The 18225-nt window shown below is 44.3% G+C and overlaps 1 pseudogene; it reads right to left on the reverse strand.

Moving 5' to 3' along the window:
- Positions 1-4673: 4673 nt before the first annotated feature.
- LOC129041453 (tigger transposable element-derived protein 1-like) lies at positions 4674-6764 on the reverse strand (annotated as a pseudogene).
- Between the last annotated feature and the right edge of the window lie 11461 nt (positions 6765-18225).

Genomic DNA, 18225 nt, shown 5'->3' on the forward strand with positions numbered 1-18225 from the left:
TTAGGAAGGACCCTACCTAGTGCTTCCAACTACTGAGACCGCAGTCTGAACAGCAGAAAGAGGGTGGACTCACCATACGTGAGTCAAGAAAGTGCCACCATCTTCAAAGTCATAGGCCATTGTTCTAGGATCAAGTCCCAACAAACTAAAGCTAAGGAAAGTCTCACCCTCTTATATCTCTTTTATTATCTCTGCTTCTTCCTTCACTCCACTGTCAGCCCCCCCACCAAAACTATTGTGTTTGATGCTTAGCCATACCCTGTGGAGACCTACAAAGTCAAAGGCAACCAGCCTCTTCAGAAAAGTATCTTTGCCCTTAGTACTCACCCCACTCTCAACATAAAATTCCTTATCATTGGCTACCTTGCTATTCCCGGTACGATATTCTCTGGACCACTCAGTCCCAGGGCTAGGCTTCCTCAGAAGGCTGTACCTCCCTAAAACCTTACCTTCATTTTACTAAAGGAACTTCACCTGTTATTCCTATACCTAATGAGAAAACCAAGGTGTCCGTTATAAAAGTAAAAGATCTAAAACAAACCCTAGCAATGGAGACAGGATACCGAGATACAAATGCCTGGCTGGAATGGATTAAATATTCTGTCCGCACCCTAAGCAAAAGCGACTGTTACGCTTGTGTGCACGGTAGACCAGAGGCCCAGATCATCCCCTTTCCATTTAGTCTCCCCGCTGACCGGGCATGAGCTGTGTGGTAGCTCTTTTTCAAGACCTCCACGGCCTGGGAAGACAAATCCAGCCAAGCTCTTTCTCTGCTGTTCCTAGAAGTTCAACATCCTGTGGGTCAGGCCCCAAGGGCCATCCAGCCTCTGCCTTCCAATGCCAAGTTTACTTCATGTCTCTGACGACAGGGAAGAAATGTAGCATTCCTTGGAGACTTAAAGGGATGCAAAGAGCTTAGGCCCTTCCAATAGCTTACCCATCAGTTTGCCCTTAGCCATCCCCAAGCGGATATATGGTGGTATTGTGGTGGACCCCTGCTGGACACTCTGCCAAGTAAATGGAGCGAAACTTGTGCTCTAATTCCACTGGCTATCTCTTTCACCCCGGCATTTCATCAACCAGAGAAAGTAAAAGCAAAGGTCCGTAAACCGAGAGAGACCCCTCGTGAGTCTTTTGATCCTCAGGTTTATATAAATGCCATCGAGTTTCCATGAGGAGTGCCAAATAAATTTAAAGCTCAAAACCAAATAGCTGCAGAGTTTGAATCCGCATTGTTCTGGTGGGTAACTATTAATAAAAATGTAAATTAGATAAATTACATTGACTATAACTAGCAACGATTTGTTAACTATACCAAAGATGCCATTAAAGGAATAGCTGAACAATTAGGATCCAACAGTCAAATGGCCTGGGAAAATAGGATGGCATTAGCCATGATACTAGCAGAGAAAGGTGAAGTTTCTGTCATGTATTGGAACCCAGTGTTGTACTTTCATGCCTAAAAACACAGCCCCCAAAGGACAATTACAAAGGCCGTGTAGGGCCTTACCTCTCTATCAGATGAATTGGCTAAAAACTCCAGAACAGATGACGGCTTTACAAGCCTCAGGGGAAAGTGGTTCGGTGGGTGGAAAAAGCTAGTAACTTCAATAGTTACCTCCCTGGCAATTGTTGTAAGTGTACTAATTCTTGTTGGATGTTGCCTCATACCCTGTGCTCAAGGGTGAATACAAAAACTCATTGAGACAACCCTCACTTTCCTCAATTCTCTCCCACCTTATTCAGATAAGCTCTTTCTTTTAGAAGATCAAGCAGAACAACAAAGTTAAAACATGTTAAAAAGGTTTGAAGAGGAAAGATTATAAAAATCAAAAGGGGTGAAATTGTTATACAGTTAAGTTCCCTCTTCAAACAGCTTATCCAAATACCCCCTTGCCTTTGCTGCACCCCAACTTGACTGTACATGCCTAGGCATGCCTGAACTTGCTACAACCCCAGTCCACATTCCTTTCCTTATTAGGGAATAGGTTACCTTCCTAGTCCCCCCAGTAAGTGACCCCCCTTCTCTCTCTTCTCACCCCTCTTACATGCCTACCTTATATAAAAAAGTTTAAATGTTTAGCCAATCAGGACTAGTTTAGACTGTGGGGTCCAATGCTAGCCAATAGGGGAAAGACACAGAAGCAGAGGCTGCATTAGAAATAATGAAAACTCATGGTTTCCTTTGTTCTGGGTACTCTTGCCATTGCTCCATTCATGAGATGCACCTTCCTATAGGAATAAATTGCCTTGCTGAGAAATCCTTTGTCTCAGTGCTGGTTCTTCTTTGCGGCACTGAGCATTTTTTTCCAACATGTTCATAAACATCTTGTTACTGCTGGATGACAATTTTTATTTATTTTATTTATTTTTATTTTTTTGAGACAGAATCTCGTTCTGCCACCCAGGCTGGAGTGCAGTGGCATGATCTTGGCTCACTGCAAGCTCCGCCTCCCGGGCTCATGCCACTGTCTTGCCTCAGCCTCCCGAGAAGCTGGGACTACTGGTGCCACGACCACGCCTGGCTAATTTTTTGTATTTTTTTTAGTAGAGACGGGATTTCACTGTGTTAGCCAGGATGGTCTCGATCTTCTGACCTTGTGATCCATCTGCCTTGGCCTCCCAAAGTGCTGGGATTACAGGCCTGAGCCACCACGCCCAGCCAACAATTTTTATTTTTATTTTTTATTTTTATTTTTTAGATGGAGTCTCACTCTGTCGCCGAGGCTGGAGTGCAGTGGCGCAATGTTGGCCCACTGCAACCTCCACCTCCCAGGTTCAAGTGATTCTCCTGCCTCAGCCTCTCGAGTAGCTGAGATTACAGGTGCCCACCACCACACCTGGCTAGTTTTTGTATTTTTAGTAGTGACAGGGTTTTGCCATGTTAGCCAGGCTGGTCTTGAACTCCTGGCCTCAGGCGATCCGACCCCTTCGGACTCCCAAAGTGCTGGAATTACAGGCATGAGCCACCACACCTGGCTGGATGACAATTTTTAAGCTTAATGTTTCTCGCTCTGTAGAAATCACTGGATATACACAGTGATATGGAGGAGAAATCCTGGCTTTCCCAAATGTACTGTAAAAATGATCTTTCATGTTGGAATGTGGGTGCCTTTGAATATGCTCAGAATGTTAGGTGATGGGACCTTCAGGAGTCAGAGTGCCCAAGCCTTGGAAAGTCAGAGGACACAGTGAGGCCTGAAAAATCTCAGGAAAGAGCTGTAGATGCAGCACAGACCCCGTCTGTGCCCTCTGCAGACTCAGTTTCCCAGAGAGGAGGGATGGGAATGCCTGCAGGGTGCCTGGTCAGCTCCAGACCTAAACTTCAGAGCCTGTAGCTATTAGCAGAGGGTGGCTTTGAGGGGATCCCATATGCAATTTCTAGCATCTCTGGTTGCCTCACCAGAGACTGAGGCTCTGGCTTTGTACTTTTAAATTTTTCAGTTCAGAGTCACAAACCTTTACAAAGTGCCTACTCAGTGCCTGGTTTTATGGTAAACACAAGAGATTGGGAGCTCATGGGTTGAGGGAATGCTGCATGCCAGTACGAATGATAAGTGCTTGGATGGAGCCTGGAATGGAAGTGGCCGAGTCAACACCCGCAGCAAACACCTGGTGGTGTTCTAGGTGTTAGAAGACCACACAATGTCAGGGGCAAGGCTGGGGCAGGTGAAAGGGGTCAAGACACATTTGCACTTTAGGTGAGTTAATCCAGCCATGCCTGTGGGAGATGCATTCATGAGCCGACAGGCAGTGTGGCCTGTTAAGAACCTGGTGGAATTGTCAACATAAGACGCCAAACCAAGGACTTGCAAAAAGGATCATGGATTAGCTTCCTGGGTGGTCAAACACAGGCACTCTTTGGTGATATTCACGATAATAAAGTGAATATTGCAATAAAGTGAGCCATACAAATTGTGGGGTTCCACAGTGCATATAAACGTTATGTTTATACTATCCTGTAGTCTATTAAGGGTGCAATAACCTTATGCCTAAAAAAAAAACAATGCACAGTTTGGGCCTGGTGGCACACACCTGTAATCCCAGCACTTTGGGAGGCAGAGGAAGGAGGATCACTTGAGGCCGGGAGTTTGATACCAGCCTGAGCAACATAGGGAGATAGGGAAATTCTGTCTCTAAAAAAAATTTTAAAAGTACTTAGATACAGTGGTGTGTGCCTGTAGTTCTAGCTACTCAGGAGGCTGAGGTGGGAGGATTGATTGAGCCAGGGACTTGAGGCTGTGGTGAGCTATGATTGCACCATTGCCTGGGTGACAGTGAAACCCTGTCTCTAAAAAACCACAGAAACCAAAAATTATATGCATACATTAATTTAAAAATATCTTATTGCTAAAAAAAAAAATGTTCACAATCATCTGGGTCTTTTTTTTTTTTTTTTTTTTTTTTTTTTTTTTTTTTTGAGGCAGAGTCTTGCTCTGTCTCCCAGGCTGGAGTGCAGTGGCACGATCTCAGCTCACTGCTATCTCCACCTCCCGGGTCAAGCAATTCTCCTGCCTCAGCCTCCTGAGTAGCTGAGATTACAGGTGCTCACCACCACGGCCAGCTAATTTTTTTGTATTTTTAGTAGAGATAGGGTTTCACCATCTTGGCCAGGCTGGTCTTGAACTCCTGACCTTGTGATCCATCTGCCTGGGCCTCCCAAAATGTTGGGATTACAGGTGTGAGCCACCCCTCCTGGCCTCATCTGGGTCTTTAGTGAGTCATAATCTTTTCGCTGGTGAAGGGTCTTGCCTTGATGTAGCTGGCTGCTGATGGATCAGGGTGGTGGTTGCTGAAGGTTAGGGTGGCTGTGGCAATTTCTTAAGATAAGTTGGAAATGAAGTTTGCCTCATTGATTGACTGTTTCTTTCACAAAAGATTTCTCTGTAACCTGTGATGCTGTTTGGTAGCATTTTGCCCAGAGTAGAACTTCTTCCAAAGTTGGAGCCAGGGCTCACAAACTCTGCCACTGCTTCATCAACTCAGTTTATGGAATATTCTAAATCCTTTGTTGCCATTTCAGCAGTGTTCACAGCATCTTCACCAGGAGTAAATTCCATCTCAAGAGACCCCTTTCTCTGCTCATCCATAAGAAACAACTCCTCATCTGTTCAAGTTTGATCATGAGATTGTAGCAATTCAGTCCCATCTGCAGGCTCCCCTTCTAATTCTAGTTCTCTTGCTATTTCTACCACATCTGCAGTTCCTTCCTCCACTGAAGCCTTGAAACCCTCAAACTCATCCATGAGGGTTGGAATCCACTTCTTCCATACTCCTGTTCATGTTGATATTTTTACCTCCTCCCATGAATCCATGAATTCACAAATGTTCTTTTTTTTTTGAGACAGAGTCTTGCTCTGTCACCAGGCTGGAGTGCAGTGGCGCAATCTCAGCTCACTGCAACCTCTGCCTCCTGGGTTCAAGCAATTCTCCTGCCTCAGCCTCCCAAGTAGCAGGGACTACAGGCGAGCACCACCATGCTCAGCTAATTTTTGTACTTTTAGTAGAGACAGGGTTTCACCATGTTGGCCAGAATGGTCTTGATCTCTTGGCCTCGTGATCCACCCGCCTTGGCCTCCCAAAGTGCTGGGATTACAGGCGTGAGCCACTGCGCCCGGCCCCCACAAATGTTCTTAATGCCATCTAGAATGGTGAATACTTTCCAGAAAGGTGCTTTAATTTGCTTTGCCCAGATCTATTCAAGGAATCATTATCTGTGGCAGCTATAGCCTTATGAAATGTATTCCTTAAATAATAAGACTTGAAAGTTGAAATTACTCCGAGATCCATGGGCTGCAAAATGGATGTGTTAGCAGGCATGAAAACGACATTCAACTCCTTGTACATCTTCATCACAGCTCTTGGGTTACCAAGTGCATTGTCAGTGGGCAATAGTATTTTTAACGGAATCTTCTTTTCTGAGCAGTAGTTCTCAATAGGAGGCTTGAAGTATTCAGTAAACCATGCTGTAAACAGATGTGCTGCGTTCCAGGCTTCTTTGTTCCATTTCTACAGCACAGGCAGAGTAGATTTAGCATCATTCTGAAGACCCTAGAATTTGCAGCATGGTAAATGAACACCGGCTTCACTTAGAGTCACCAGCTGCATTAGCCCCCTGCTAGACAGTCAGACAGTCCTTTGAAGCTTTGAAGCCAGGCGTTGATTTCTTCTCTCTGTTTATGAAAGCTCTAGATGGCATCATGTTCTAATCTCAAGCTGTTTTGTCTACATTGAAAATCTGTTGTTGAGTGTATCCACCTTCATCCATGAGCACAGCTAGAGCCTCTGGATAACTTGCTGCAGCTTCTCCATCAGCTTCCCTTTACACTTTTATGTGATGGAGACAGCTTCTTTCCTTAAACCTCATGAGCCAAGCTCTGCTAGCTTCAGACTTTTCTTCTACAGCTTCCTCACCTCTTTCAGCCTTCATAGAATTGAAGAGAGTGAGGGCCTTGCTCTGGATTGGATCTTGGTTCAGGGGATGTTGTGGCTGGTTTGATCTTCTATCCACACCACTAAAACTTTCTCCACACCAACAATGCAGCTGCTTCACTTTCTTATTCATGTGTTTGCTGTCGTAGCAGTTTTAATTTCCTTCAAGAGCTTTCCTTTGCAATTGCAACTTGTTTAACTGTTTGGTGCAAGAGGCCTGGCTTTCAGCTTGTCTTGACTTTTGGCATGCCTGCCTCACTAAGCAGAATCATTTCTAGCTTTTGATGTGAAGTGGGAAACGTGTGACTCTTCCGTTCACTTGAACACTTTGATTAAACAAACAGACAAACAAACTTCAGCCGTATTAAATTTAAAGGTGTTCAATTGAGCAATGAACGATTTGCGAATTGGGCAGCCCCCAGAATCACAGCTGATTCACAGAGACTGTAGCATAGCCACGTGGTGAAAGAAGATTTATAGACAAAAAAAAAAAAAAACTACAGACATTGGCAACGAGGTAAAGAAACAGCTGGATTGGTTACAGGTTGGCGTTTGCCTTATTTGAACACAGTGTGAACACTTAGCAGTCTATGAGTGGTTGAAGTATGGCTGCTGGGATTGGCCAAGACTCAGTTATTGTTACAGGTGCAAACTCCTGAATTAGGTTTCCCATCTCGTCTGACTATTAAGATAGGTTAGAGTTCATCCACAAGGACTCCAATATAGAAGTACGGAGTCCTTCTCGGGCAATATTTAGTTTGCTTTAACAACTTAGAGGGCATTGTAAGGTTATTAATTGGCCTAATTTCAATATTGCTGTGTCCCTGGGAATGGAGAGGCCCAAAGAAAGAGAGAGATGGGGAACAGCTGGTCAGTGGAGCAGTCAGAACACGCGTCAGTTCATTTCTCTACCTTGTATGGTTTGTGCTGCTCCAAAACAATTGCAACAGTAACATCAAAGATCACTCATCACAGATCACCATAACAAATATAATCGTAACGAAAAAGTTTGAAATACTGCGATGGTTACCAAAATGTGACCCAGGGATACGAAGTGAGCACGTGCTGTTGGAAAAACAGCGTCTAGAGCGTTGCTTGAGGCGGGATTGCCACAAATCTGCCATTTGTAAGAAGGACAGGATATGCGAAGCTCAGTAAAGCCAAGTGCAGTGACACGATCTGTGCTTGTGCCACACAGTGGGTTGCTTGAAACAACAGACATGTATTCTCTCACAGTCCTGGAGGTTAGAAGTCCAAAATCCAGGGATCAGCAGGGCCCTGCTCTGTCTGTGACTCTAGGAGAATACTTCTGTGCCTCTTCTGGGCTCCTGCTTGTGGCCAGCAATCTCTGTCACTCTCTGGCTGGTAGCTGCGTCACTCCAGTCCTGCCTGGGTTGCCAGATGGAGCTCTCCCTGTGTGCTTCTCCGTTTCTCTATTATAGGGACACTAGTCATATTGGAATAGAGGCCCATCCTGCTCTGGTGCGATCTCAACTTTCATTTATTGATTTATTTGCTTGTTTCTTTTCTTTCTTTTCTTTTCTTTTTTGAGACGGAATTTCATTCCTGTTGCCCAGGCGTGCAATGGCGCCATCTCAGCTCACTGCAACCTCCGCCTCCCGAGTTCAAGCGATTCTCCTGCCTCAGCCTCTCAAGTAGCTGGGACTATAGGTGCACACTACCACACCTGGCTAATTTTTATATTTGAGTAGAGATGGGGTTTCGCCATGTTGGCCAGGCTGGTTTTGAACTCCTGACCTCAGGTGATCGGCTCGCCTCGCCCTCCCAAAGTGCTGGGATTACAGGCATGAACCACTGTGCCTGGCCAGTTTCTTTGTTTTTGAGATAGGGTCTCACTCTGTCACCCAGGCTGGAGTGCAGTGGCACAATCATAGCTCATTGCAGCTTCAAACTCTTGGAGTCAGGCGATCCTCCTGCCTCGGCCTCTCCAGTAGCTGGGACTGTGGGCATAAGCCACCATGCCCAGATAATTTTTTTTTTTTTTTGTAGAGGGGTGTCTTGTTATGTCGCCCAGGTTGGTCTTGAATTCCCGACTTCAAGCAATTGTCCTGCCTCTGCCTCCCAAAACGCTGGGATTACAGGCATGAGTTGATTTACGTCTTAATTACATCTGCAAAGTCTCTATTTCCAAATACTGTGTCAGTTACAGGTATGAGGACTTAGAATTTCAACCTGTCTTTTTGGAGGACATGATTCAACCCACAGCAGATCACGAGGGGAAGGGGAGTCAGTGTGACTCTGCAGAAGATAGTGGTGTCAGCCCTTGAGGTCAGGAATATGCAGGGAGCCGGCTAGGGGGAAATGATGGGTTCCAGGTGGGACGTGTTGAGTCTGAGCGGCCGGTCCATGGAGCTTCTAGGGACAGAAGTCTAGGAGGTGGTCAGACGCAGGGTCTGGAGTTCAGGGGAGAGTCAGGCTGGAGGTGTATGTTCCAAGTTCTTTGCATCTGGGTGGATGGTAGTTAAAAATCAAGGGTGAGAAGCAGCCTGTGTAGCTGGGGAGTGCAGGAGGTCAAAAGGAGACAGAAAAACATCCTGGGGGCTGGGGGCAGCACCTGTAATCCCAGTAGTTTGGGAGGCGGAGGTGGGAGGATCGCTTGAGGCCAGGAGTTTGAAATCAGCCTGGCAACATAGCGAGACCCTGTCTCTACAAAAAAATTTTAAAAATAGCTGGGCGTGGTGGCACGTAACTGTCGTCCCACCCACTTGGGAGGCTGGAGCAGAAGGATCGCTTGAGCCCAGGAGTTTCAGGCTGCAGTGAGCCATAATTGCACCATTGTCCTCCAGCCCGGGGCACAGAGTGAGACCCCGACTCAAAAACAAAACAAAAGAAAACCCATAAAATTGTCCTGGAGGGAATCGCTAAGAACACCTGGAGAAAAGCTGAACTCTGGCCACCAGGGGGCGCTCTGCACCAGCCCATTGGAACAATTTCCACAGCAAGCAGGTGGATAAACTTGATCAATGAATTTAAGTTTTCTCTGTGCTCTTTTCCTGCAGCAATAGGCATCTATGTACAAAAAGTACAATTGCAGGATTGGGTTACTGACTTGAGTGTATTTACAGAGTTATAGAAAAAGGCTGCTCAAATCTCTTTTAGGAGAATCAGTGATCTTGAGATTAGAATGGTTAAGAAGAGTTGGTTGTGGAGTTGGGAAGAGGAGATATATTTAGGCTACCCCAGGAAGAAACTCTTAGGGGGCGTATGAGCAGACAGATGACTGTTTCACTTCTCTGGAGAAATGTAAGACTCTAGATGCATTTTTTGGATTTCTAACAAGATGGTGAATGAACACAGACAACTGTCTTCCTCCAACAATTGGAGAAGTCACAGAAGGAAAAGGTGGTTTATGGATTTCAGAGTCTAACATAAAACGAGGAGTCAGAGGGTGGTTGGGCCCCACAGCGGGAGGAAAGGCAGCCACAGATTAGGGTGGGGGCCAGGGCTATTGGCCCCCCTATAGGTTAGCTAAAAAATTACTGGCACAAGGCTGATCGAGTTATCGGAGAAAGACATACAAATTTATTTAATGTGTATACACGAGAGCCTTCAATATGAAGATCCAGCTTCCCAATAGGTAGCAGAAGCTAATCTGCCATCTTGAAATTACAGAAAGAATCTAGACCCAGAATATGTCCAAAAATAGGTTTTAGTGTCAAGACAGTTTATGGGAAGAAGAAAGGAAGACGCTTGGCTCCAAAAGTGGCCTTGTTATATAGATGAAGCCTCCCTCAGGGTGAATAGATAGTAAGTTTCTTTTCAAAGGTTTAAAGGTGTCAGATTCTCAATCACTCCTAGATCTAAAAAAGGCATAGAAAGGGGGACATGTGGCTAAGTTAATGAAGATTCTCTACATATGCAAATTTTCCCCACAAAGACAGCTTTGCAAGGCCAACTCTATTTGCTGGTTCTGCAGCAGCTATTTCAAGGTATGCCAAAGAAATATATTTTGGGGTAAAATATTTTGATTTTCTTCATTAGGTTGGGGTTGAGATCTTTGCTCATTTCCTTTCTCTTCCCAAAATGCTTTCAGCATATTGCTCATCTCCTAGGAACTACCACAGGGTAGAAAACAGCAAGGCCACGCATCCCCTCATGACAACTAGAATGACAACTACAAGGATGAAGATGGTGGGGCCATGTCAACCTGTGACTCAGCCTGTGAGCCATCAACAGAGAACAAAACCCCCAACCTTATTCCCTGTTGATGGCTTAGAACTATTGTGGACTGCTATGTGAGAGAGAAATACGCTTCTATTGTGTTAAGTCACTTATTACAAGTTTGAGTCTATTTGTTACACAGCTCAGCCTGTGCTAACCAATGCAAAACTCTAAGTTGTAAATCAAAATTAAGAATTTCTATTTAACAAAGAACTTACAGACAGAGTTAACAGATGGGTGACAGATTAAAAAATATATTTTTAGTATTAAAAACAAACAAGGGATTAACAGTTAATCTAGGTAAGAAATTCCCTTCTAAATGGCATTTTTTTGTCAGAAAAAAAGAGTTTTATATAAGGTTGGAAAGAAATCCAACTAAAGCCTCCTAGAAATCCATTTGAGAAGTGGGCAAATGATAAGAATTCATTGAGGTAGAAATGCAAATGGCAAATGCGAACATGAAGAGCTGCTCAACATCCCTAGTGATCACAGAATTTATAACATGAGTGAGATACTATTCACACCAATCAGATTTGGCAGATTTAGAAAGGTAGATAAAGCCAAGTGTTGGTGAGGATAGAGGAACTGGCAATTGATATGTATCCACTGCTGATGGGAGTATATCTTGATGCGGTGTTCAGGGGAGCACCCTGGTAGGAGTTACTGGAATTAAGAATGGGTAGACTGCATGCCCATCAACCCCGCTGTATCTCTACAAGGGAGATCCATGTAACGATGTCATCATGGCATTGTTAGTTGAAGTGGGGAGGTAGAGAGGGCCAAATCCTCCTGTTACTGGAAGGGGGTCCTGATCCAGACCCCAAGAGAGGGTTGTTGGATCTCCCACAAGAAGGAAATCAAGGCGAATCCATACAGTAAAATGAAAGCAAGTTTATTAAGAAAGTAAAGGGATAAAGAATGGCTACTCCATAGGCAGAACAGCCCCAGGGACTGCTGGTTAACTATATTTAATGTTGTCATTCTTTCTTGATTATACGCTAAACAAGGGGTGGTTTATTCATGAGTTTTCCTGGAAAGGGGTGGGCAGTTCCTGTAACTGAGGGTTCCTTACCTTTTTAGACCATATAGGGTAACTTCCTGGCATTGCCATGGCATTTGCAAACAGTCATGGCACTGCTGGGACTGTCTTTTGCATGCTCATGCATTTTAATTAGCATATAATGAGCAATGAGGATAACCAGAGGTGACGTTAGTCGCCATGTTGGTTTGGACAGGATTTGGCTGGCTTCTTTACTGCAACTGTTTTATCAACAAGGTCTTTGTGACCTGTATTGTGTGTTGACCTCCCATCTCATCCTGTGACTTAGAATGCCTTAACTTACCTGGAATGCAGCCCAGTAAGTCTCAGCCTTATTTACCCAGCTCCTATTCAAGATGGAGTCCTCTGTTTCAAACAGTTCTGACACTCCTGACACAGGATTAATATAGAGCACAGAACAATAAACCATGCTAAACTACAATCCACCACCCTTTGCTGACTCTCTTTTCGGACTCAGCCGGCCTGCACCCAGGTGAAAGAAACAGCCTTGTTGCTCACACAAAGCCTGTTTGGTGGTCTCTTCACACGGACGGACGCGTGAGACAGCTACTATGTTACATCAGAATGATTGCAAGCTGAATGTTAAGATTGGCTTAACTTTCTGCACCCAATATCCTAAGGGAGGAAAAAACCCGACCCTCTAAGGGGAAATATTATCTGTAGGGCCTGATCCCATCATCGGACCCTTCACCCAACGCTGCTGAGTGAGTAGAGGGTTTATTTCATCCTTCCAATTTAGTGATTCAGTAGAGATTTCAAGACTCAAAGCTTAATTAACTCCATTTTAATTGAAGTCATCTTCTCAGTCATGGTGTCTGCACGCAGGACAATTCAGCTTGGCCTCCAAGTGCTTCAGTACAAGGCCCAATTTCCGGCTCAGCCATTAACCAGCCCCAAGTCAGGGTAGTCAGACAAGTCTTCAATTTGTGGGGATTTTATGGTTGGAATCAGGGTACCTTGACCTCTGGAAGGACAGACCTCTGAGGTGCAAGGATGTTTAATGGTTGCACAGAGAAGACAATCCTACAGAAAAGGCAGTAGTTGGGGCAGTGATTAGGACTCATTTTGGGGTGAGGATGACAAGCACAGCGATCAACTAGCCTCACAGCCAGCTGTCTGCCTTTCCCGGGTGGGTAACTGTCCCTTAATGGGAACTTCTTGTTTTCCAAGGAAGGCTAAGATAGGCAACTTGCTACAGTTTGCCTTAACATCAAAGCATGTCAAAAGGAGAACAATCCCAGTTTAAGAATCAGCCTGGGAGAAGGCAAGGAAGAATTTATAGTTTAGGACAAATTCAAGGACTGTAAATCATCTAATGTGAATATAGCACAGGGAGGTAGTTGGAGACAAGCTTGTCAAATAGGCTGAAGCCAGATTAGACAGGATTTTAGACTTTTTGTCTAGCAGTAGAGAGCCATGCTACTGAACTCTTTCTGAGAGAGGGGTATTAGCTCACATGCTTTGGGAGGACAACTGACCACTCCAATCCTGGCTTCCCTTTGCTGTCATGGACTACAGGCCGGAATTCTATTTGGGAGTTGTGGCAGATTGTATTTTCCATAAATAGCTGCACCAATGCTTCCTGTCCATATGTTCTTCTCATTTTGACATTCCTCCTATCAAGAGTTGGGGTCTCCATTCTCTGTCCTTGTATCTGGACACTCTAATGACTATGGCAGAACCGATGCTATGTGACTTCCAAGATTAGGTGATAAAACGTGATACAGATACACCCAGCTGCCATGATGTGAGGAAGCCCAAGCAAACATGAGGAGAGGCCACATATAGTTTTTCCGACTGATATCTCAACAAGGCCTCAGTCAACAGGCATCATCAACTGCCAGAAATGTGGGTGAACAAGCCCTCATATGATTCCAGTCCCCTTCCACTGGGTCACCCTTAATCTTCAAGCTGAAGTCTCAGACAACATGGAGTAGAGACAAGACAGTCCCACTGTGCCCTGTCCAAAGTCCTGCCCCACAGAGTATGGGAGCAGAATAAAATAGTTATTGTTTAATGCCACTAAATTTGGAGTTGATTGTTATGCAGGAATAGATAGCCAGAAGCCTGGGCATGGTGGCTTACACCTGTAATCCCAGCACTTTGGGAGGCTGAGGCAGGAGGATCCCTTGAGCTCAGGAGTTCGAGACCAGCCTGGGCAACATGGTGAAACCCTATCTCTATCAAAAAATACAAAAAAAAAAATAGCCAGGTGTGGTGGTGCACACCTGTAGTCCCAGCCACTTGGGAGGCTGAGCTGGGAGCATCGCTTGAGCTGGGGAGGTTGAGGTGGCAGTGAGCCAAGATTGTGTCAATGTTCTCCAAGCTGTGCGACAGAGTGAGACACGTCTCAAAAAAATAAATGAATAAAAATAAAAAATAAAAGAAGAGATAGCTAGAACAGAAGCCTATTGGAATAACAAAAGTAGACAAAAAAGGCAGAGACAGTCTTGAGGAAAAGCAGGATACTGAGACATTGTTGGAGTAGATCGGACTAATTGGAGATGGGGAAGGGGTTTCTAAGATGAACAAATGACTGGCACAAATGATCTGCCATTGATTGAAATAAAAAACTGGAGGGGGGAATAGAAAAGAGAGTCCTTTGGGGTTTGAATATGTTGATTGTAAATTGGCTGGATATTTCTATGGGCAGATTGGGAGGTTTGGGAAATGATGGAGTTTGAAGGCTCTTCAGCCTCTCAGTGTCTTTAGAGCCCTGGAAAAGACTAGCTCACCCAGAGGAGGAGCATCAAAGTTTGGAAAAAGAGAAGAGAATTCAGAAGAGGTCTTTGGGGAGAATGATCACACCAACAACTCTATCTATTAGAGTTGGTTATCTATGGTTATCCATTCCTGCAAAACAATCAACTCCAAATTTCAATAATAATAACTTATTTTGCTCCCAGGCTCTGTGGGGTAGGACTTTGGGCAGGGCACAGTGAGACTGGCTTATCTCTGCTCCATGATATCTGAGACTTCAGCTTAAAGACTAAGGGTGACCTAATGGCAGAGGACTGGAATCATCTGAGGGCTTGTTTACCCACATGACTGGCAGTTGATGATGCTTGTTGACTGAAATCTTTTTGAGCTATCAGTTGGAAAAACTATATGTGGCCTTTCCTCATGTTCACTCGGGCTTCCTCACATCATGGCAGCTGGGTTCCAGGAGCAAGCATTCCAAGTGAACCAGGTAGAACTGTACCACCTTTTATCATCTAGCCTTGGAAGTCACATAGCATCACTTCTGCCATAGTCATAAGAGTGTCTAGATTCAAGGAGAGAGAATACAGATACCAACTCTTGATAGGAGGAATGTCAAATTGAGAAGAACATATGGATGGGAAACATTGGTGCAGCTATTTATGGAAAATACAATCTGCCACAATTCCCAAATAGAATTCCAGCCTGTAGTCTCTGACAGCAAAGGGAAACCAGAATTGGAGTGGCCAGTTGTCCTCTTGAAGTATATGAGCTAATGTCCTTCTCTCAGAAAGAGTTCAGAGTTCAGGGAGCAGGGAGAAGAGAAGGAGGAACCAGTAAAATAATGAGAGTAGGTCGATGGAAAACCAAGAGAGCATCCACAGTGTCTATGATGCACAGAGAGCTGGTGGGGGAAAGCAGGGAGAAGCAGTAGACAACAGAGCATCAGTTTGGCTTCAAGTTATTCAATATCCTCTCAGATTTAAATCATAAAAATTTATTGCTCGCTGGGCATGGTGGCATGTGCCTGTAATCCCAGCTATTTGGGAGGCTTAGGGGAGAGGACGGCTTGATGCCAGGAGTTCAAGACCAGCCTGGGCAACCTAGCAAGGCCCCTTCCCTAAAAAGATAATAATAAAATAAATGGATTTGTGTCATTATCATTGTTTAGTACCAGCTGTATGCTAGAGACTGGGCTAAGTGTGCTACATGTGTTATTTTGCATACTTTTTATTATTCTAACATATTTTGCATATTTCATGTTATCCTCATAACAGCCCTGTGAGGCTGGGGGTTCTGACTGGTGAGGAATCCAAGGCCCCAAGTTTACATACCAAGTCAGTGCTGGAGCTGGGATTTGAACCTGGCTCTAGTTGGTACCAAAGCTCTTCTATGTCTCTTTTCTTGTCTACTTATATTTCTCTCTTCTTGCTACAAATATTTGCTTCTGTATTCTTCCAAGAGGTTTATGGTTTCCCCTCATCAATCTAGTTCTTTCATCTATTTGGAGTTAATTCCTGTGAATGATGTGAGATAGGGGTCTAGCTTCATTCTTTGTTTGTGGACATCTAGTTGTCCCAGCTTCATTTATTTGTATTAAGGCTTTTAATCTTCTCATCCACTTCCCTCCCTCCCCACTCCAGCCCTTGGCAACCACGAATCCGCTTTCTGTCTCCATGGATTTTTCCATTTTGGACATTTTATATAAATGAAATCGTACAATATGTGCTCCTTTGTGACTGGCTTCTTTCACTTGGCATGATGTTTTTGAGGTTCGTTCAGGTTGTTGCATGGGTCTGTTCTTTATTCATTTTCATGGCTGCATAATATTCCATTATGTGGATAGTCTATTATACATTTTGTTTATCCACTTAACTGTTGATGGGCATTTGGGTTGTCTCCGCTTTTTGGCTATTGTGAGTGGTGTTGCTGTGAACATTTGTGTACAAGTTTTGGTGTGAACATCTCTTTCAATTTTCTTGGGTACCTAGGAGTGAGATTGCTGGGTCATATAGTAAACTCTATGGTTAACTGTTTGAGGAACTGCCAAGCTGTTTTTCCAAAGTAGCTGCATCGTTTAACATTCCCTCAAGCCACGTAGGAGGGTTTGAATTTATCCGCATCCTTGCCAATGCGTCTTATTGTCTTTCTTTTTTATTAGAATCATCCTGGTGGATATAAAGTGCATCAACTGTGGTTTGATTTGCATTTCCTTAATGACTAATGATGCTGAGCATCTTTTCATGTACTTATTGTCCACTTGTATATATTCTTTGGAAAAATATCTATTCAGATTTTTGCTTATTTTAAAATTGGGTTAATTGTCTTTTTATTGTCAAGTTGTAAAAATTCATTATATACCAGATGCAAACCTCTTATCAGACATATGGTTTGCAATTATTTTCTCCCATTCTGTGGGTCATCTTTGCATTTTCTTGATGGTATCATTTGAAGCACAATATTTTAAAATTTCAATAAAGTCCAATTTGTCTGTTTTTTCATTTGTCACTTGTACTTGTGCAGACACATCTAAGGAGGTTTTGCCTAACTCGAGGTCATGAAGATTTGCTTCTGTATCCTTCTAAAAGTTTTATGGTTTCCATTCTTAAATTGAGCTCTTTCATCCACTTGGAGTTAATTTCTGTGAATGGTGTGAGGTAGGATCCAGCTTCATTCTTTTGTTTGTGGACATCCAATTTTCCCAGTATCATTTGTTTGTATTAACGCTTTTCATCTTCATATCCACTTTATGTAGAGGTGCATTATTATCCCATTATATAGACGGGTAAACAGAGGTGCATAGCAGTTAAACAACTTGTGCAGTATCATCCCAGCTGGTCAGTGGCAGAGACTGGATTTGAGTCAGGCAGTTTGTATCTGAGCCTGTGTTATATGGCCTCACAACATGCCTCCTTATTTTTTGTTAATTTTTTTTTAATGTTTTAGTTTTAGAGACAGTGTCTTGCTCTTTCACTCAGGCTGGAGCACAGTGGCACAATTATAGCTTACTGTGCCTCAAATCCCTGGGCTCAAGCGATCCTCCAGCCTCAGCCTCCTGAGTAGTTGGGACTATAAGCACGTGTCACAACATCTGGGTAATTTTAAATATTTTTTCATAGACATGAGTTCTTGATATGTTGCCTGGGATGGTCTCAAACTCCTGGGCTCAAATAATCCTCCTACCCTAACCTTCCAAGTAGCTAGGGCTACAGGTGTACACCACCACCTCCAGCTAGTTTTTTAATTTTTTGTAGAGATAGGGTCTTGCTATGTTGCCCAGGCTGGCCTCAATCTCGAATTCTGGCCTCAGATGAGCCTTCCCACTTGGCCTTCCAAAGTGCTGGGATTACAGGCATGAGCCTCCACATCTGGCCCAACATGTCTTTTTGAATACAGGTACTGGAGGGTGAAAGTAGAGAAGGTGATCTTGTGCCATCCTGCATTGCTGTAGGACTGCAGAAGTGATGGCTACAGCTTCATCCTATGAGACCTGGAGTGCCAGGACACCCAGGCTCCCTGCAGCAACAGTGTGTGACAATTGGCCACAGCCTGACACCCGAGGCCATTGGTGTAGGATGCATGTCAGCCATGAAAGTATTGGGCTGGTTTCTGCTCACAAGCAGCTCTACAGCTTGAGGGGTGAGGGGACAAAGTGGCTGTATTAGGGGCTGTGGTTGCTGTGGAGGCCCAGGGCCCCTGGAGTATCCCCAAACATGGGGAGAAAGGAGATGCTCCCCAGTGACAAGGTGCCCAGACAGTGAGGGGAGCAAATGAGGAGTGGTGTCATTTAGAGCAAAGGAAGAAATAAAATAAATGCACCCTGTGCCTTCATCTGTTTGTCAGCCCTAACA

The sequence above is a fragment of the Pongo pygmaeus genome, chromosome 6 (assembly GCF_028885625.2).
Source record: "Pongo pygmaeus isolate AG05252 chromosome 6, NHGRI_mPonPyg2-v2.0_pri, whole genome shotgun sequence".
NCBI classification, from domain to species: domain Eukaryota; kingdom Metazoa; phylum Chordata; class Mammalia; order Primates; family Hominidae; genus Pongo; species Pongo pygmaeus.